The following is a 22,110-nucleotide window of genomic DNA, read 5'->3' as shown; positions in this document are numbered from 1 at the left end:
CAGAGTCACTGTGCTACTAATATTTCCAAATGTAGTCGCATCAGGACACTCATCTGTGCGGAATCCCCATCTTGTTCTCAGGTCAACTGAAAATGGACATAACATAAAGTGATTTTGCAATGATCTGCAAGCTTGTCAGTGACCTAGTTGCTTCTTATTTCTCTCCTTGCTGCATTATCTTCCTGGATGTCTTTCTTGAAATATAATGTAAAAATGTAAAGAACGTAAGTTCTACTAAGGGCAGAACAAATTCTGTTTTGTTTTGTTTTGTTTTTTTTTTTCAATATCTTCGACAAAACATGGCTGGGCAAGCAGTACATGCTCATTAAATACTGAAAAAGAATAAGAGTAGAAGAAAATACAGTACCCACATTATCGTGCCTTTTCTTCAGTGATTTGAAAATAGATATAAAAATCTTTTGAAAACAGTACCCACACAGGACTCGGGAGGACATCAGATTTATTAGAAATGTGTAATAGATCATAAGTTAATCTCATAAACCCTTTAAGTTTCAGACATCATAAGTGTGATTAGAGAGCTTAAAAGAGATAATGTATGTGAAAGTGCTTGTCAGCTGATCAGCATCCTTTCTAGGTTATTAACGTCCTCTCCCCCACCCCCGAGATGAATTCACTTAATCTCATAAATGCATTCATTTTTATCAGCACTATATTAACCTGTCTGTATTTGTTCAAGTTGTTTTTATCTTGAGTTTTTTAATCCCTTCTCTATATTAATATAAATACTTTTAATTGGTAAGCATTAAACATTGACCAAATGTTTACTAATGGGATTCATGCTATGATAGCTATAATATAATGAGTAAGACAGTTTGGTGCAACAATCATAATGTGTTTAATTTCTATTATTTATAAGGCCCCGTGCATTTTTCTGAGTGATCGACAAGGATGAGAGTGTTCAGTAGTTTGAATGACATTGCAGTGCAGTAATATCCACATTTTTCTGATGAAAACAGTGGGATAGAGTAACCTATTCGAGGGTGTGATTTCTAATATTTGTGAGATAGCAGACAGACATAGATTCCCCCCACCTCTCTCTCTCTCTCCTATGAGAGAGAGGGGCATTACTATGTAGTCTGTTCCATTTTTACCCCTGCATTTCCTTTAGTCAGGAACAATTCTGGGTCAAAAATTTTGAAGATGGGTGGGTGGCCGCATGTCTCAATTGGGGGCCATGTCTGTCTGCTTGAGGTGGGCTCTTCTGCTCCCATCTCCCCACTGTTGGGCATTTCAGCTAAGGTCATCCCCATTGAGTCCTGGGAGTCTCTCACTTCTCAGGTCTCTGGGACTTTCTAGAGTTTCCCCAACTCCCAATACAGCTGAATGTTTCCATTCATTCTGACCCCTTGGGATTCTCTCCTGCCCCCCCCCCAACCCCCGCCTTCATTTCGCCTTCCTCTTCACTCTCCCACCCAGCTCCCTCTCTCCCTCCCTCCCTCTGCCTCCCATGATTATTTTGTTCCCCTGTCTAAGTGCGACCGGAGCACCCTCACTATATTGAGTGCTTCCAATGTCACAAGTGGAAAGGGTTTATGCTGCCCATGTAATCTCTGCCCTTGCTTCTTTCTCAGTTTACCTCAGTTGATTTTCGTATATGGGTCCCTAGCATTTATTGTCCATATATGGCTCTTGCTCAAAATTACTTATAATAGATCCTCATTTATTTTTCTTTTTACCATTACTGTTCAAGTCTACACTTGAGTGAATCTTCATTACAGAATTCCTGTACGATTTGACATGGATACATTGGTCATTATTATATATACCAACTCATAGCCCAAACAGTATTGAAGAATATGTTCTGTAGCAAGCATTAAGTAACATAGGTACAATTCTATTCCCAAAATTTAATTAAAGAAGTCAATACTGCATGGCTAAGCGGATGGCAGAATGATGCTTGGTGCTTAGCCACGACGTACACAGATAATTGTGATAAATTTGATACTTGGCATCGTGGACTGAAGTAGAGCTCATCATGGTAAAGGAAACAAGCAGGTGCGGAGATGCAAGGGCCGTAACATCTTGATCATATATAAAATGGAAAATTTTGATCTCATATAAATCGAGAATAAATGGCTTCTACCGAAATCTCAAAACAGCAGAATAGAGGGTGAATAAAGACATCTTGATCAATGGATAACGAGCTACAGTCAGATAAGTACAAGATTTTCTGCTGTGTTATTGCACCGTACATTGACTAGAGATAACAACAATTCTCATTCATTTTAACAAACTGGAAGAGATAGTGAGAACTTCTCTACACACCTATGACAAAATGATTGAAGGAATAGATACATTTAATTTGATTTAAAGATTGTACAGCATATTTGTACACAGACATATTATGTGGTTCCTTACTAATATATACATTTTTTACATTCTGATGTTTCTGTTAAAAATCTCATAAAAGAAACATAGTGTGTTTAGGAAACAGTGAGAGAAGAGAGAATACACAGGATGAATGCAGTGTGGAAAGCAGGAGTGAGAGAAATGAGTTTGAATACATTTTCTGGGAAGGCTATCTTAGGATCAGCAATGGATGATCCAAGTTCAATTATTTAGAAATCTAGTGTGGCTTTAATTTGAAGAGAAATACCTGAAGCCCAGAGAAGGAATATATGTCCTTGAGCTGTTGCAATTACATATTGACTGTGGTAGTCAGCTCACTGATTCTGGCTTGCTTTTCTCAGCTCTCTTTTGCCGAGACAAAATATCAAGAAAAAAAGCAACAAAATGAAGACTGGGATTATTTTGATTCAGGGTACATACAGTCCCTCATGAAGGCCAAGTCAAACCAGAAAGAATTGGAAGCATCTGATTATACTGCATTCAGAGTTAGGAAACACAGCGAGGTGGATGAATGCTTGTGCTCAGCTCATGGTTTCTGTTTTGTTTGGTGCAGGCTCCCACCCGAGGGACAGCATCTCTAAACATGGGAGAGGCTTTCCATCTCAGTGACCATAACTCAAGTTCATAGCCCACAGGGCAAGTGTTCTGAATGATTCTAGAGCTCAAGTTGACATGTGAGGTTGAGTTTTCTTACTACCTTTTTGAGGTAGATCAGGCACTGCAACTCAGAAACTTGATACCTAAGGGGTGTGTGTGTGTGTGTGTGTGTGTGTGTGTGTGTGTGTGTGTGTGTGTGTGTTTACATAAAAGATAGCTTTAGTTCACATAACTGTAAGTAGGTGATCAGGTTGAAGCCAAGTATGGGACAAATGACCAATTTGTTCACGACCATACAAGGAGGAAACATAGCCTCTCCCTCTGCTATCTCCAAGCCCTACCAAACATCCCCTCCCTGGTCCTGGGGTGGTAGGAAGTCTAGCCTGCTATGCCCTGATAGGTTTCTTATGAAGAGGATCTTGGGGAAGGGCAATGTGGAAAACATGGAGACAAGGGGGCTGGAGGGGTTGTTGGTTACAGTTTACACACTTTTGCTTTGTCCGAAATGAAACTGTATCCTTTTTTCCAATGAGAGTAGACACATTTGATGTTGACTTGTTACAGTTATGTTGAGATGACAGTTTTTTTTCCCCCAAGATCTGTAATATTAGATCAAATAACAGCAAGTGATGTTTTAGGGGACATTCTGATACGGCAACGTCATTGATCTCTCCAATGTGGTGGGCATTTGTATTTGGCATCTTCTCTAGCAACAATTTACAGTAGCAGCACAGGGGGGGATAGTTTCCTGCAGCCTCATGCTGTATCACAGTGGTAGGATATGAGATCGTGTTCTGAAGTCCAGGAGTGTGATTTAACAGGCGTTTTACTCTGTTTCATCTGAAATTGGTTAGTAGACGCGTCTGCTGTGTTGTCTAGAAAATGGAGCATGGCTTCCCTAATTCCAACTTGTTTCTATTCATCTTAATCAAAATAAGAAAACACGGGGATATTTTATCTTTCGGCATGTGGGTCCCTACTTTTTTTCTTTAACTTGATTTCATAAAAACCTATTTTGTTTTAGGGATAATATTAATCATATAATACTTCAGTGTTACAAAATATTCTGGTGCAAAGTTGGGAAGGGAGGTAGACATAAGATCTAATCCCAAACCGTATTGCGATTTGCAACTGATACCTGCTGGGAAAGGGAAAATCAGTTTTCTCCAACTGAGTTGCACGGGCTCTGTCCACCTTTCTCCAAGGCAGGCCCCATGCCCAGGAGCAGGTGGTCTACACAGTACAAGATTGCCTCGGTTTTCCTTTTATCTTTCATTTTGTCTATTTTAAATTTTTCATCTTACCTGTTTTGTTTGTTTGTCTGACTTTTCCTCTTGCTTCTAAGATAGAGAAAGATCATGAAGTTGGGTAGGACGTGAGACGGAAGTGGGAGGGGGATGATATATATGAAAAAAATTAAAGAAAAAATATTCTGGTAATTTTTATACCCTTTATTTATTGTAGTTATGATAAAGAATGAAACAGTCACTGTATCTAAGTTCTTGCACCAATACATTTATTTTAGAAAAAAAAAACTTGCAAAGAACAGCCTGCAGGTGTTTTTGTTTATAGAGAGTAGTCCTAACTAAGACTTACAGAAAACATTTTAATATTATGTTTTAAAATGTGGTAGTAAATTGTCAGAAAGAAGCACATAACTAATTTTATGTACAAGAGAAGACATCCTTTGTCTGGGCTCAATGGAATATGTAGAGCCTTTGAATACAGCCTCCATGGAAAGCAAGATCTCATGATTTAGTAACATCTATGTGTTTTCTGAATCCTCATCATGGTTTATATATAGAAAATTGATCTCATAAACTTTAGGATACGAGTTATTAAGGGATGTTGTGCCTTTTCTTGACTTGTGCTAATGGGTTCCGTCATAAAAGGGAACATAAAATATCTGTTTTCTGTACCTAAGTTTCACTTTCCAGGAGGTGAAGGCTTTAGACAATGTCTAGGCTGCTACCTAGAAAAGACACGAGACTCTGATAGGTTGCTTCCTGCTGTTGTGCGTTATACTCCTGCGGGCAGGCAGATAACCTCTGGCTCTCTTTTCACCCCTTCTTGCTTCTGACTTCAGGTCTCCTGTGAGTTATCAATGCTGGCATACCTGATGTTAGTCCAAGCCTGTGCAGGACCAATGCGACTGTGTGTCTGGACAAAATGGCTTGTCCTAGCGACGGAAGTGCGTCTGCATTGGGAGCTTTGACTTGTCGACGGTATTTATGGGCACCACAAAATACTTCCTCACGGACTATAAATACTATAAGAGCAGGAAGCCTGGAGAGGGGTCTGGAATCATGGTCCTAACAGAAATGGAGAGGCCACAGAGAATGTTTGGAGCAAGCTTCACATGTGAATGAAAGGCAGAGGAACATACTTTGGAAATAAGAATCATTAAGTTGCAATGTACAATGTGCAAATATGTCTGTCTCTTTTGACTGGACACAGTGGCACATACCTATAATCTCAGGTTCTGGGAGGCAGGAAGACTATCCTTGAGTTAAAAAATAAAAAGTAAACAAGGCAAAGCAAAACAAAAATAGTCCTATATACTAGACAAACTGTAAAGGATTTTGAGGTTTTGGGGGAATTGAGGTTAAAACTACAACCTCAAGATAACGACTAACTGTATTCGAGTCAATAATTTTATATTTCTATAATTTATATAAAAGGTATGTTATTAAAAAGTTTTAAAGTACGAACAGAAAATAAAAGTCAACTATGGTACTGACATTTAAGAATTATAATTTTAACTATTTGATGTATTAAAGACAAGTAATTACCCAAGTCATATAAAATGAGTAACATGTATACCTTTTAATAGGGTATTGTATAAACAAATTTGGTTTTCATAACATATGGCAGACTGGAAAAATCAGGAAGTCACTTACTTCAGTGCAAAGTGTAAAATTATGTAGCAGGAATTCTGATTCTTGGAAAACGGTGCTTTATAAACATGAGGTGGTGTTGTAATCATGGAAACATTGCTGCCAAACAAGAAATCGCTATTTGATAGCTACTAAAGGCAAGAGGCAATCGAAAGAGAAGTAAAATCCTCTCTCTAGACATTTTAAAAGAAAATCCTTAAAATAATAACAAGGATTCGAGGTAAATAAAAACCTGAAGTACAATTTAGGGAGGAATTTAAATTACGCATTAAACGCACAGAAGTAGTTGCAACATAAAACTCTGGAGAAGTACATCATCAATGAGGAGTAGGAAGAGTGCAGTGATAGAGTGGTGACTAACACGGAAAAGACCCTGGGTCTATGCAGCATAATAAAAAGGAAAAGAATTAAACGAGAGCCCAAAGACAGAAGAAGGAGGTTTACTGCATGTTCTCCCAGTGTCCTAGTTGGCCTGCCTAGTGTCCACGGGGAGTTACAGGACAGTCAGGACTACACATTAAGAATCTGTCTCAAAGGCCTCAAACTAGAACTAAAAGCAAAGCAAAGTGCTACAAAAAAAAGACTATTGAGAAAAAACCTGCAGAATTATAACAAATCCTGTATTACTCTAAGTTTCAAAACCGGGTTGCAAAGCATAGCACACCTGTACACGGTTATTTCCCACCACGAGAGAGATATTACACCAGGAATTTCAGAACTGTCTTCCATCATTGAGCTCCATAGTTTTGGCTGAAGGGGCAGGTACAGGGTCAAAGGAAATATAGAATATACCAGAATAAATAATTGAATAATTAGTCCTCATTATTTGCAGCTGACATGAGTTGCCTGGAAACATTGTTTCACCAATGAAAGTGACCTTTTTGTTCCTTTGTTTCTTATTAACATGTGCCATGTTGAAAATATTTATGCTATGCTACTGGCAGAAATGAGAAGAATGCAGATTTACATCAACTGTGATTTCAAAAGTAGGTGGGGGAGATGCAAATCCAAAGGATGCATTCGTTACAGTTGTCTAGGGTAATGCTTGCATTAGTTTCCATTCGCCTTACACTGTTACCTTTTGTATCTTCAAAGATGCTACATTATATATAAATGCATTAATACATAATGTTAATAACAACAATAGGTATGAATTCAGAAGGAAATTGACACAGACTTGGTCCCAGTTCTCAGCCAACTTATGTTTGGAATGTCAACAGGGTACCAACTGTCTCTCTTCAATGCTATCTCCGTTCTCTGGTGCTCAGTTCACCTCTTCTTTTCCTGGCCTTCACTCTTTCTTCCTGTTTTGTGAGACCCTCTGCATCTGCTCAGATTGGCATACGGGTATCTAGGGAAGAACAATGAGGTTGGGAAAGGGCCAGGTGCCTAGTAGTTCATGTTGTGTTGTTCCTAAGGCCAGAGTGAAACTGGTGCAGGAACAGTAGGGAATTTCTGGTTAACCTAAGACAATCCAATTTATGTTTTGCACACAAAATTATCATTGGAGAGATGGGTTTGGAAGTAGGGAGTACAGAGAAGGCTGTTGAAATGCACCCACAATATCGGTTTGTAGGACTTGAAGGTAAAACAAAGGAGGCAGCAGGTGGAATACTGTGTAAGAGTTCTATGGTATAGGAAAGATGGCCTTTTCTCCTCAGGTATGTCAACTACCATCATGACACACTCTAAAATCACACACACATGCACGTGCACACACACACACACACACACACACACACATGCACATGTGCATGTGTGCAATGCAACCTGTTGGATCCATTTTTGCTTGTTATGTGTATATGATTTCAGAGCTGACCACCTTCCAGTAGATAACCCATTAGGAGGCTTATCTCTGGGAGAGGTTAATTCTCCCTCCCTGAACAGTCAGCGCTTGCCTGTGGTTCTTTTGGTAAAGGTGGGACTTTATTAAAAAAAATCCTTCTCCCTTCGTGTTAGCAGTTCTGTTGACGTTGTCATTGTTCAGCATACTCGTTTGTAATGCTCCCGTTCTTCCTTTTTGGAATAAGAAGTAAGCAGCTTGCTTTGTATTTTACAGGAGGCCATGGTTAGGAGACTTTGAGTGGTTTAAAAAGAAATGCTGGCTTTTGAATGCGTTGTAATTTTTTCAAAGACTGTTTTTTAATGATTATTCCATGTTTTATACTATGTTAATGTTTATAATAGTATAATATATTAACGTGGAATTAGAAAGTTAGGTTTTTAAAGTGATATGTGATTGTGTGTCAAATTGTCAGGAGGTAGACCGTACTCATCAGCCTTAACTGTCAACCTGACAGAACCTAGAGTCACCCAAGAAAATAGTCTCAATTGAGGGATTGCCTAGATCAGAGCTGCCTGAGGGTCTGTCTGTGGAGGATTATCTTGGTTGTTAATTGACATAGAAGGGCCTTGCTCACTGTGGGCAGAATCATTCCCTATGAAGTTGGGTCTGCACTATATACAAAAGCTAGCTAAGCATGAGCCAGTTAGCAAGCCAACAACTAACATTCCACCATGGTTTCTGCTTCAAGTTCATGCTTGAATTCCTGCCCTGACATCCCTAATTAATGTACCGTGGCTAGAAAGATCATTCCTTTCCTTTCTTTCCCTACATTGATTTTGGTCACAGTGTCCTATCATAACAACAGAAAAGCAACCATAACAAGTGTGATATTTCCTCTGGACTATATAGCACAGCACCTTCATGACAGAATAGCCTTGGGAAAGAAGACTTGAGACAAAGCACCAGCCATTCACTGATCTCATTGGCTGGATATTATGGTTTGTTTCTTAACTTGATAAGGATAGGCAGCTTCCTGACACTTGTCACTGGTAGAGCACTAGTGAAATTAGTGTTTTAAAACTATGGCACATAGCAGTGTTCAAGTTATTAAAGCTTTCCTTAAAAAACAAAACCAAAATCTGCTATGCTTAGAAATAAGTAGGTTGGATGTTCACAGTTAAATGTCTGTTTTCCTGTAGTAATATTAATATTCTGTCAAGTTTCTCTTATTGATATCTAATACACTCTACAAGAATATTTAAAGTTTTCATATACATATAAAATTTTGCATTTAATATTGCTTACAATAATCTTGAAATAGTAGATAGAACCGATAAAAATACTACTTTAGAGTTCCTATCATGTCTATCCAACCATCATATATATAATTACAAATATTTTGTTTAAAGCTATATAATTGACAAGAAGTTCCCTTTTAGATGGATATCACACAAGTCTTAATTCTATTTTCTCTATTGATTACACATGACTCTGTAAAACACCCAAAATGATACCTGTATTGGAGGTTTGTTTTGGTTGAGTTGCATAAATGTGTCATTAAATTCTTAAATTAATGGCTACCATAAGAAATACATTTGCCTCTGTGTAATTTTAAATGATAGAAAATATAGATTTATAAAACTGGGTTTTCTTTATCATTTTCTTTCACTCCTCTCCCTTATATCTCTTTTCTTAGCATCTTTCCACACATTCATTCTCCCTCTCAATGCTCCCTTCTCCACACTAGCAGAGCAACAGAGGTATGCTCTGGAGACAACTTGATTCTCCTACCTGAGATGAGATGAACTTAGTCCGAGCTGGATAGAAACATGCCCCAGGTTCAATATTTCCAAGTGCCGAAGGGATGGAATGTGAGCTTGCCAGGAGAGGGAGAGAGAAGCTACTTCACATGAGGGAGCTATTCACCTGAAACATATCCCAGAAGACATCTGCTAAAGAGAAAGGTACACCAATGGAAAGAAAACAAACAAACAAAGAGGGGAAAACCCTCAAAACAATGGAAAGGAAACAAATAGATAGCTCTTCAAACCGTGAAGCAGAACTGGAAAAAGATCATTTGGTCTAGAGCAAGAATATAGATCTCTTAAAAAGAATATATAAAACTAATGTTAACAAGTTTCTAGCATGGAGGAATGTTGGGCAATGGAAGTTTATTACAGGCAGATCTGAGGCATGTGCACAGGCATGAGTAAGCAAAGATGACTAGCTGTCATGGTAAACAGAAGGCCCCTGTGCTCATTGTAGAAAAGAAGAGGAAAGAGTCTCAAGTTCAGGTAGGAAAGGAAGTGGCATTCTACCCAAGATGGTGGAGATTCCTAGGCTCTTTGTATGGTAGGACTCTTTAAAAACAAAACAAAACAAAACACCCCAAAAACCTGTCCTTAGTGGACCAGCCTAGGGTCTATTGTCTATGCACTTAATGAGTCACAGCACAACTCATTATGTGAATTCAACAACACTAGAGCTGACCTATCCTCTTCTAGCAACAATAACTCACCAATTACAGAAGAAAGATGCGATACCCATCTGGCCAGTTACCCTAAACATTCCTGGATGCTTACTCTTTTTATTTTTAATTGGATATTTTTTATTTACATTTTAAATGTTATCCCTTTTCCCTCATCCAACAAACCACCCCTTCCCGCCTCTCTGCCCTGACATTCCCCTAAAGTGGGGGTGTCCAGCCTTGGCAGGACCAAGGGCTTCTCCCTCTGCTGCCCAACAAAGCCATCCTCTGCTACCTATGCAGCTGGAACCATGGGAATGTCCCTGTGTATTATTTGGATGGTGATTTACTTCCTGGGCTCTGGTTGTTTGTCATTGTTATTCTTATGGGGTCACAAATCCCTTCAGCTCCTTCAATCCTTTCTCTAACTCCTCCATTGGGGACTCTGTGCTCAGTTCAATGGTTGGCTGTGAGCCTCTGCCTCTGTATTTGTCAGGCTCTGGCAGAGCCTCTCAGAAGACAGCTATACAAGACTCCTGTTAGCATATACTTCTTGGCATCAGCAATATTGTCTGGGTTTTGTGGGTCTATGTATATGGGCTGGATCCCTAGGTAGGGCATGTTCTGAATAGCCATTCCTTCAGTCTCTTCCAAACTTTGTCTACATATTTCCTCCTGTGAATATTTTTGCTCCCCCTTCTATGAAGGACTGAAGCATCCACACTTCAGTCTTCCTTCTTCTTGAGCTTCATATGGTCTGTGGATTGTATCTTGAGTAATCCAAGCTTTTAGGATAATATCCACCTCTCAGTGAGTACATACCATGTGCGGTTTTTGTGATTGGGTTATCTCACCCAGGATGATATTTTCTAATTCCATCTATTTGCTTGTGAATTTTATGAAGTCATTGTTTTTGATAGCTGAGTAGTGCTCCATTGTGTAGATGGGCCACATTTTCTGTATCTTCTCATTGTGTCCTGGATTTCTTGGATGTTTTGGGTTATGATTTTTTTGCATTTTGCATTTTCTTTGACTGTTATGCCAGCATTTTCTATGGTATCTTCTGCTCCTTAGATTCTGTCTTTATCTCTTGTATTCTATTGGTGAATCTTGCATCTATGACTCCTCATCTCTTTCCTAGGTTTTCTATCTTCAAGGTTTTATCCCTTTGTGATTTCTTTATTGTTTTTACTTCCATTTTTATATCCTGGGTGATTTTGTTCAATTCCTTCACCTGTTTGGTTGTGTTTTCAAGTAATTCTTTAAGGGAATTTTGTGTTTCTCTTCAAGGGCTTCTACCTGTTTATCTGTGTCGTCATGTATTTCTTTTATTTTTTTTATTTTTTTTTTATTAACTTGAGTATTTCTTATGTACATTTGGCAAACATCCCTTCCCTCCCCCCCCCCCTTCCTTATGGGTGTTCCTCCCCCACCTCCCCCATTGCCGCCTCCCCCGACAGTCTAGTTCACTGGGGGTTCAGTCTTAGCAGGACCCAGGGCTTCTCCATCCACTGGTGCTCTTACTAGGATATTCATTGCTACCTATGAGGTCAGAGTCCAGGGTCAGTCCATGTATAGTCTTTAGGTAGTGGCTTAGTCCCTGGAAGCTCTGGTTGCTTGGCATTGTTGTACATATGGAGTCTCAAGCCCCTTCAAGCTCTTCCAGTTCATTCTCTGATTCCTTCAACGGGGGTCCCGTTCTCAGTTCAGTGGTTTGCTGCTGGCATTCGCCTCTGTATTTGCTGTATTCTGGCTGTGTCTCTCAGGTTCGATCTACATCCGGCTCCTGTCGGTCTGCACTTCTTTGCTTCATCCATCTTGTCTAATTGGGTGGCTCTATATGTATGGGCCACATGTGGACCCCAGGCTCTGAATGGGTGTTCCTTCAGTCTCTGTTTTAATCTTTTGCCTCTCTCTTCCCTGCCAAGGGTATTCTTGTTCCCCTTTTAAAGAAGGAGTGAAGCCTTCACATTTTGATCATCCGTGTTGAGTTTCATTTGTTCTAGGCCACTAGGGTAATTCAAGCATTTGGGCTAATAGCCACTTATCAGTGAGTGCATACCATGTATGTCTTTCTGTGATTGGGTTAGCTCACTCAGAATGATATTTTCCAGTTCCAATCATTTGCCTCTGAATTTCATAAAGTCGTTGTTTTTGATAGCTGAGTAATATTCCATTGTGTAGATGTACCACATTTTCTGTATCCATTCCTCTGTTGAAGGGCATCTGGGTTCTTTCCAGCTTCTGGCTATTATAAATAAGGCTGCGATGAACATAGTGGAGCACGTGTCTTTTTTATATGTTGGGGCATCTTTTGGGTATATGCCCAAGAGAGGTATAGCTGGATCCTCAGGCAGTTCAATGTCCAATTTTCTGAGAAACCTCCAGACTGATTTCCAGAATGGTTGTACCAGTCTGCAACCCCACCAACAATGGAGGAGTGTTCCTCTTTCTCCGTGATCCTCGCCAGCATTTGCTGTCACCTGAGTTTTTGATTTAGCCATTCTCACTGGTGTGAGGTGAAATCTCAGGGTTGTTTTGATTTGCATTTCCTGATGACTAAAGATGTTGAACATTTCTTTAGGTGTTTCTCAGCCATTCGGCATTCCTCAGCTATGAATTCTTTTGTTTAGCTCTGAACCCATTTTTTTAATAGGGTTATTTGTCTCCCCTGGTCTAACTTTTTTGAGTTCTTTGTATATTTTGGATATAAGGCCTCTATCTGTTGTAGGATTGGTAAAGATCTTTTCCCAATCTGTTGGTTGCCGTTTTTGTCCTGACCACAGTGTCCTTTGCCTTACAGAAGCTTTGTAGTTTTATGAGATCCCATTTGTCGATTCTTGATCTTAGAGCATAAGCCATTGGTGTTTTGTTCAGAAATTTTTCCAGTGCCCATGTGTTCCAGATGCTTCCCTAGTTTTTCTTCTATTAGTTTGAGTGTGTCTGGTTTGATGTGGAGGTCCTTGATCCACTTGGACTTAAGCTTTGTACAGGGTGATAAGCATGGATCGATCTGCATTCTTCTACATGTTGACCTCCAGTTGAACCAGCACCATTTGCTGAAAATGCTATCTTTTTTTTTCCATTGGATGGTTTTGGCTCCTTTGTCAAAAATCAAGTGCCCATAGGTGTGTGGGTTCATTTCTGGGTCTTCAATTCTATTCCATTGGTCTATCTGTCTGTCTCTGTACCAATCCCATGCAGTTTTTATCACAATTGCTCTGTAATACTGCTTGAGTTCAGGGATAGCGATTCCCCCAGAAGTCCTTTTATTGTTGAGCATAGTTTTAGCTATCCTGGGTTTTTGTTATTCCAGATGAATTTGCAAATTGTTCTGTCTAACTCTTTGAAGAATTGGATTGGTATTTTGATGGGGATTGCATTGAATCTGTAGATCGCTTTTTGGCAGAATGGCCATTTTTATATTAATCCTGCCAATCCATGAGCATAGGAGATCTTTCCATCTTCTGAGGTCTTCTTCAATTTCTTTCTTCAGAGTCTTGAAGTTCTTGTTGTACAAATCTTTTACTTGCTTGGTTAAAGTCACACCGAGGTACTTTTATATTATTTGGGTCTATTATGAAGGGTGTCGTTTCCCTAATTTCTTTTCGGCTTGTTTCTCTTTTTGTAGAGGAAGGCTACTGATTTATTTGAGTTAATTTTATACCCAGCCACTTTGTTGAAGTTGTTTATCAGCTTTAGTAGTTCTCTGGTGGAACTTTTGGGATCACTTAAATATACTATCATATCATCTGCAAATAGTGATATTTTGACTTCTTCTTTTCGATCTGTATCCCTTGACCTCCTTTTGTTGTCTGATTGCTCTGGCTAGAACTTCAAGAACTATATTGAATAAGTAGGGAGAGAGTGGGCAGCCTTGTCTAGTCCCTGATTTTAGTGGGATTGCTTCAAGTTTCTCTCCATTTAGTTTAATGTTAGCCACTGGTTTGCTGTATATGGCTTTTACTATGTTTAGGTATGGGCCTTGGATTCCTATTCTTTCCAGGACTTTTATCATGAAGGGGTGTTGAATTTTGTCAAATGCTTTCTCAGCATCTAATGAAATGATCATGTGGTTTTGTTCTTTCAGTTTGTTTATATAATGGATCACGTTGATGGTTTTCCAGATATTAAACCATCCCTGCATGCCTGGGATGAAGCCTACTTGATCATGGTGGATGATTGTTTTGATGTGCTCTTGGATTCGGTTTGCCAGAATTTTGTTGAGTATTTTGCGTCGATGTTCATAAAGGAAATTGGTCAAAGTTCTCTTTCTTTGTTGGGTCTTTTGTGGTTTAGGTATAAGAGTAATTGTGGCTTCATAGAAGGAGTTGGTAGTGCTCCATCTGTTTCAATTTTGTGGAATAGTTTGGATAATATTGGTATGAGGTCTTCTATGAAGGTCTGATAGAATTCTGCACTAAACCCGTCTGGACCTGGGCTCTTTTTGTTTGGGAGACCTTTAATGACTGCTTCTATTTCCTTAGGAGTTATGGGGTTGTTTAACTGGTTTATCTGTTCCTGATTTAACTTCGGTACCTGGTATCTGTCTAGGAAATTGTCCATTTCCTGCAGATTTTCAAGTTTTGTTGAGTATAGGCTTTTATAGTAAGATCTGATGATATTTTGAATTTCCTCTGAATCTGTAGTTATGTCTCCCTTTTCATTTCTGATTTTGTTAATTTGGACACACTCTCTGTGTCCTCTCGTTAGTCTGGCTAAGGGTTTATCTATCTTGTTGATTTTCTCAAAGAACCAACTTTTGGTTCTGTTGATTCTTTCTATGGTCCTTTTTGTTTCTACTTGGTTGATTTCGGCTCTGAGTTTGATTATTTCCTGCCTTCTACTCCTCCTGGGTGTATTTGCTTCTTTTTGTTCTAGAGCTTTTAGGTGTGCTGTCAAGCTGCTGACATATGCTCTTTCCTGTTTCTTTCTGCAGGCACTCAGCGCTATGAGTTTTTCTCTTAGCACAGCTTTCATCGTGTCCCATAAGTTTGGGTATGTTGTACCTTCATTTTCATTAAATTCTAAAAGGTTTTTAATTTCTTTCTTTATTTCTTCCTTGACCAGGTTATCATTGAGTAGAGCATTGTTCAATTTTCACGTATATGTGGGCATTCTTCCTTATTGTTATTGAAGACCAGCTTTAGGGTGGTGGTCCGATAGCACGCATGGGATTATTTCTATCTTTCTGTACCTGTTGAGGCCGTTTTTTGACCAATTATATGGTCAATTTTGGAGAATGTACCATGAGGAGCTGAGAAGAAGGTATATCCTTTTGCATTAGGGTAGAACGTTCTATAAATATCCGTTAAGTCCATTTGGCTCATGACTTCTCTTAGTCTGTCTACGTCTCTGTTTAATTTCTGTTTCCATGATCTGTCCATTGATGAGAGTGGGGTGTTGAAGTCTCCTACTATTATTGTGTGAGGTGCAATGTGTGTTTTGAGCTTTAGTAAGGTTTCTTTTACGTATGTAGGTGCCCTTGTATTTGGGGCATAGATATTTAGGATTGAGAGTTCATCTTGGTGGATTTTTCCTTTGATAAATATAAAGTGTCCTTCCTTATCTTTTTTGATGACTTTTAGTTGAAAATTGACTTTATTTGATATTAGAATGGCTACTCCAGCTTGCTTCTTCCGACCATTTGCCTGGAAAGTTGTTTTCCAGCCTTTCACTCTGAGGTAGTGTCTGTCTTTGTCTCTGAGGTGTGTTTCCTGTAGGCAGCAGAATGCAGGGTCCTCGTTGCGTATCCAGTTTGTTAATCTATGTCTTTTTATTGGGGAGTTGAGGCCATTGATGTTGAGAGATGTTAAGGAATAGTGATTATTGCTTCCTGTTATATTCATACGTGGATGTGTTATGTTTGTGTGCTTTTCTTCTCTTTGTTTTGTTGCCAAAACGATTAGTTTCTTGCCTCTTCTTGGGTATAGCTTGCCTCCTTATGTTGGGCTTTACGATTTATTATCCTTTGTAGTGCTGGATTTGTAGAAAGATATTGTGTAAATTTGGTTTTGTCATGGAATATCTTGGTTTCTCCATCTATGTTAATTGAGAGTTTTGCAGGATACAGTAGCCTGGGCTGGCATTTGTGTTCTCTTAGGGTCTGTATGACATCAGTCCAGGATCTTCTGGCCTTCATAGTTTCTGGCGAAAAGTCTGGTGTGATTCTGATAGGTCTGCCTTTATATGTTACTTGACCTTTTTCCCTTACTGCTTTTAATATTCTTTCCTTATTTTGTGCGTTTGGTGTTTTGACTATTATGTGACGGGAGGTGTTTCTTTTCTGGTCGAATCTATTTGGAGTTCTGTAGGCTTCTTGTATGCCTATGGGTATCTCTTTTTTTAGGTTAGGGAAGTTTTCTTCTATGATTTTGTTGAAGATATGTACTGGTCCTTTGAGCTGGGAGTCTTCACTCTCTTCTATCCCTATTATCCTTAGGTTTGATCTTCTCATTGAGTCCTGGATTTCCTGTATGTTTTGGACCAGTAGCTTTTTCCGCTTTTACATTATCTTTGACAGTTGAGTCAATGATTTCTATGGAATCTTCTGCTCCTGAGATTTCTCTCTTCCATCTCTTTGTATTCTGTTGGTAAAGCTTGTATCTACAGCTCCTTGTCTCTTCTTTTGGTTTTCTATATCCAGGGTTGTTTCCATGTGTTCTTTCTTGATTGCTTCTATTTCCATTTTTAATTCCTTCCACTGTTTGATTGTGTTTTCCTTTAATTCTTTCAGGGATTTTTGTGTCTCCTCTCTATGGGCTTCTACTTGTTTATTTATGTTTTTCTGGAATTCTTTCATGCATTTTTGCGATTCCTCTCTGTAGGCTTCTACTTGTTCTCTAAGGGAGTTCATCATGTCTTTCTTGAAGTTCTCCAGCATCATGATCAAATATGATTTTGAATCTAGATCTTGCTTTTCTGGTGTGTTTGGATATTCCATGTTTGTTTTGATGGGAGAATTGGGTCGATGGTGCCATGTAGTCTTGGTTTCTGTTGCTTGGGTTCCTGCGCTTGCCTCTCGCCATCAAATTATCTCTAGTGTTACTTTGTTCTGCTATTTCTGATAGTGGCTAAACTGTCCTATAAGCCTGTGTGTCAGAAGTGCTGTAGACTTGTTTTCCTCTCTTTCAGTCAGTTATGGGGACAGAGTGTTCTGCTTTTGGGCGTGTAGTTTTTCCTATCTACAGGTCTTCAGCTGTTCCTGTGGGCCTGTGTCTTGAGTTCACCAGGCAGGTCACTTGCAGCAGAAAAGTTGGTCTTACCTGTGGTCCCGAGGCTCAAGTTGGCTCGCGGGGTGCTGCCCACGGGCTCTCTGCGGTGGCAGCAACCGGGAAGATCTGCGCCGCCTCTTCCGGGAGCCTCCGTGCACCAGGGTTCCAGATGGCCTCCGGTGTTTTCCTCTGGAATCAGCAATGTGTGCAGAGAGCAGTCTCTTCTGGTTTCGCAGGCGTGTCTGCCTCTCTGAAGGTTTAGCTCTCCCTCCCACGGGATTTGGGTGCAGAGAACTGTTTACCCGGTCTGTTTCCTTCAGGTTCCGGCGGTGTCTCAGGCAGGGCTCCTGCTGCTCCTGGGCCCTCTCCCACAGGAGCCCAGAGGCCTTATACAGTTTCCTCTTGGGTCAGGGATGTGGGCAGGGGTGGGCAGTGTTGGTGGTCTCTTCCGCTCTGCAGCCTCAGGAGTGCCCACCTGACCAGGCGGTAAGGTATCTCTCCCACGGGTTCTGGGAGCAGAGAGTCATGTATTTCTTTAAGGGAGTCATTTATGTTCTTCTTACAGTCCTCTATCATCATCATGAAATGTGATTTTAAATCCACATCTTTCTTTCCTGGTGTTAAGGGGTATCCAGGGCTTGCTGTAACGGTAGAACTTGTTTCTGACAATGCCAAGCAGCCTTGGTTTCTTTTCCTTATGTTCTTATACTTGCCTCTCACCATCTGGTTATCCCTAGTGTTACCTGCCCTTGCTGTCTTTGACTGCACCTGTCCCTCCTGTGAACCTGGTTTTGTCAGAACTCCTCAGAGTCCAGCTGTCACTGTGATCCTATAATCCTGTGATACTGAGATCCTAGTTGTGCCTCATCCCCTAGGAGTTTATCTTCCTTGTGATCCTCTGGTCCCTTGATCCTGGGCATTTCAGAGCACCTCTGATTTGTGCAAGTTAGAGCACCTGCAAGTCCGGCTTCCTCTGGGTCTTGTGGTATTTGATGCAGGACCAGCAACACCCAAGGTCTGCTCAGAGCACCAGTTCAGACCGGAAGGAACCTGTGCCACTGGCTGAGTGGGGGTCCCTGTGTCCCTGGATGCTGGGGCTCTCAGTTACTCCTGGTGTTGTGGCCTTTTCCTCTCGGATCCTGAGCACATTAAAGCACCTGGGAGTTGGAATAGCTCTGGGTGTTGTGGGACTGGGTGCAGAGACAGCACCCAATGTCTTCTCAGGGCACTGGTTCAGACCAGAAGTGACCCGTGGCCTTGGCTGAGTGGGGGTTCCTGCGTCCCTGGATCCTGGTGGACCCAGTTACTATGGGTGTTGGGGCAGGTGTTGGGGTGGGTGTTGTGGCCTCTCCTGTGATTCTGGGTGTTTCAGAGCACCTGGGAGTCAGGCTCCCTATGGGTGCTGTAGGAATGGGTGCAGAGCCAGGGCCCATTGTCTACTAGGGCACTGGTTCAGACTGGAAGGACTGGATATCACATCTTGAGATGGTGAGGGAAAGCTAGGCATAGGCCTAACAATGGTGGAACAAATAGATTGATTTTGATCACGTTTATATGTTTAATACAAATTTGTTACAAGTGAGAAAAATGCATTTCTGGCAAATGTTAAGTGTTCGGGAGTTTATCCTTAAGCAGTGGGGTTAATATAATATGTTCAGGAGTTCAAGATAATGTTCAGAGGTTAAGACCATTGCTCATTCAAAGGAGCCAGGCTTGATTCTCAGCATGTTCCTGGTTGCTTACAACCGTCTGTAACTCTAATCCCAGGGGATCCAACCCTCTTCTGGCTCCAAGAGCTCTAAACATGGATGTCATACACAGAGATACATGGATGCAAAACACCTATGCACACAGAATTAAAAGCAATGAAAAAAAAAGACACTTATTTTCCTGATCTCAGTTTCTGTGTAATTTTAACTGTGACTTTGGTGACCTAACAAGATGTCCTGGTACCCGGATTCTTAACCAATAGTTAGATCTCTGTTGCCAGTCAACAGCTGCCTATGTGTGGATAAATGGCTGGGCAAAAGTCAAAAGCGTTCCGCATAGCTGGATCCCATCTGAGAAGTATCCCGCTCTTCTTTTATGAACCTATATTTATATGAGTTTCAGATTGGGAACGAGTGAGCTGCATGTGGAGTTAGACTGCAGATACAGGTCTAGAATTGAAGTGAGATTATAGATGTGGGAAAGTTTCCTTGGAAATGCCTTAGCTTATGCAAGACAGTGCTAGGAGCGGAGACAGAGAAAAGTCAGGAACTTCTTTAGAGTTCCAGGGAATAATCTGCTTTCTATTTATTGTCTTCAAAGGTCTTGGAAAATATGACCCCAATAATTGTCCTGGTGACATTTGGAAAGCACAAATAGCAGCTGGATTCCCCATTTGTCTGGTAAGAACATGCAAACCGTCTGAAGAAATTCTCATTGACTGTGACCCCCTCTAAGGTCATGTGGACCAGGATTGGCTTAGTACCTTAACCTCCTGGTCAGTTTTACATTTTCCAGGCTCATATAACTAACACTACATTGCAGAATAGGACACTTGTTCCTTTTGGATCAGTTCTTACTCCTGACAGGGCTTCTCCTTAAGATTGTATGTTTGCCTTGTGTGGCATACACAGTTTGTTATATCAATCTATCTTGAGATCTTCCCCTTTTACCTGAGAGTGAGGTTTTACTGTCATTTCTTCAAGCTTGTGTCTTGTTGGAAATGAGCTAGCAAAACAGATACTATATGCCGTGTTGAAGACTGTAGAAATAATTTCACACTCGGCCCATTGATGCTTTACCCTTTAATGCAGTATTTCTCAACTTGTGGATCATGACTTCTTTGAAGTTAAATGTCCCTTTCATAGGAGTCATGTATGACCATTGGAAAACATAGATATTTACATTATGATTCCCAACACTAGAAAATTACAGTTATGAAGTTGCAACAAAAACAATATGGTTGTGGGGTGAGGGTCACCACACCATGAGGAATTGAATTAAAGAGCTGTAATATTAGGAAAGTTGAGAATGGCTGTTTTAATGCACATCTATTCAATGAAAGTAGCTTTTTTTTATCTCTCTGATTTCTGTAGTCTGTGGTGGTGTTAGCACATGAGAAAAAATGAGTTATTTTATTGGGGAAAAAAGATCCTTGAAAAATATAATTTGCTTTTAGGCCACCAGTTTCTCAGAGTAGTCAAAGCATATCCTTAAGGAATACATCAAGTCATGGTTGAAAAATTTAAATATGACAAATCCTTCACTTTGAAGACTGTGGGTTGACAGAGGCCAACAGCTTCAACTTCAGACAGGATGACAACAGCCAATATTAATTACTGGTAAATACTTAGGCATATCTTTTATTCCCTACTGAGTCATATCTGTGTAGTTGGGGACTTCATAGTGGAATTATTGTGCCTAATACAATGGAGTCTTTATTATGATTTTTCTCAGAGAATACAGTTAGAACAATAAGACTCTGATCAAGGTAATAGGTAGTAGGCTCATTAGCTACTGGGTTTTAAGGCTCATGGCTTATCTATTTATGGTAGTACTTTTAAAAACTCTTATATATGGGGGAAAATCCTTCCAACTATATATTGGGGGAATCTCTTTGTATGTACTTCCAAAACCATTTCACACCAAATACAAATAGTTCTGTGGGCACAGCTACATTCTACTGAGCTGTCCTCTCTAACCACCCAGGGTCTGCATGGGTACCATGCACAATGCATTGACCGAACCAGGCTAGCAGGACCTCAGTCAGCTCTACTCTTTCTAAACCAGTCCTGAGAGCCATTCCGTCCAGTTTTGTGGTAGAATTGCATGCATTTGCTGCGTCTAGATCCCAAAGCAATTGGTGTTGTTTGTTAAATCTGCACGGAGATTTAAAGAATGTGTGATCAATGTTCCTCGGTCGGTATTGCTAAGGAATGAGATTCTTTATCGCCGGACTAGTTCTCCAGATCTCAACAAGCAAACTTCGAAGAACTGCTGAAGACCGGTACACTGGTGATTTTTCTCTCCCTAATCAACATAACAATAATACTACAGGATAGGTAACATTGCCAGAATGCTACCTAACATTTATAATGTATGAGTGGGTTCTTTTTTGTTAAAATTGACCTTTTGTATTTTGTGAGCAACCTAGTTAGGAAGCATCTTAGAGCTCAGGGTACATTATTATCCTGGAAATTTTAGTCCAACACACAATTTTATTTTATTTTCTCAATATTTGTAGTCATTCCATATTCTGAGGGAAATAGGTGAATTACTGGGTCTTTTCTGAATTGTGAGGATCAAAGAGTTATAAAGGATAAATGTGTGGACTTTTAGCAGGAGAAATGGGCGTGCAAACAAGAAGATTACAATTTGTGTGCTAAGGAGTGGGAAATTATATGTAAGAGTCAGAGCGACTATTTTATTGTCTGTTTGTTTTCACAGATAGATGCTTGATTTTACCTGGGAAAAATAGTATCAGGGATGATGCATGAGAGAAATCTGTGCTGGAAGAGTTTTTGTAGATGAAATAGATAACAACAATTCATGAGGCAGGGGGATTTAATTATAGAGTACAAGGTTCAGTAGGAAGTGTTTTATTTTTTTCACTTCATTCTCCCTCCCACTTCCTTTTCAGTGTGGCTTTAATCATTAAGGCAATACTCACAACTAACAGTGCACTGTTCGGGTCACAGATGACCAGTAAGTTTGAGAAAGAACATTTTATGCCAAGAGCAAAGACACAACACTATGACATGATAAGGCATAATTTTATTCCCAGATAATAAA

The sequence above is a fragment of the Rattus rattus genome, chromosome 4, assembly GCF_011064425.1.
Source record: "Rattus rattus isolate New Zealand chromosome 4, Rrattus_CSIRO_v1, whole genome shotgun sequence".
Lineage (NCBI taxonomy): Eukaryota > Metazoa > Chordata > Mammalia > Rodentia > Muridae > Rattus > Rattus rattus.
This window is presented reverse-complemented; position numbering follows the sequence as displayed.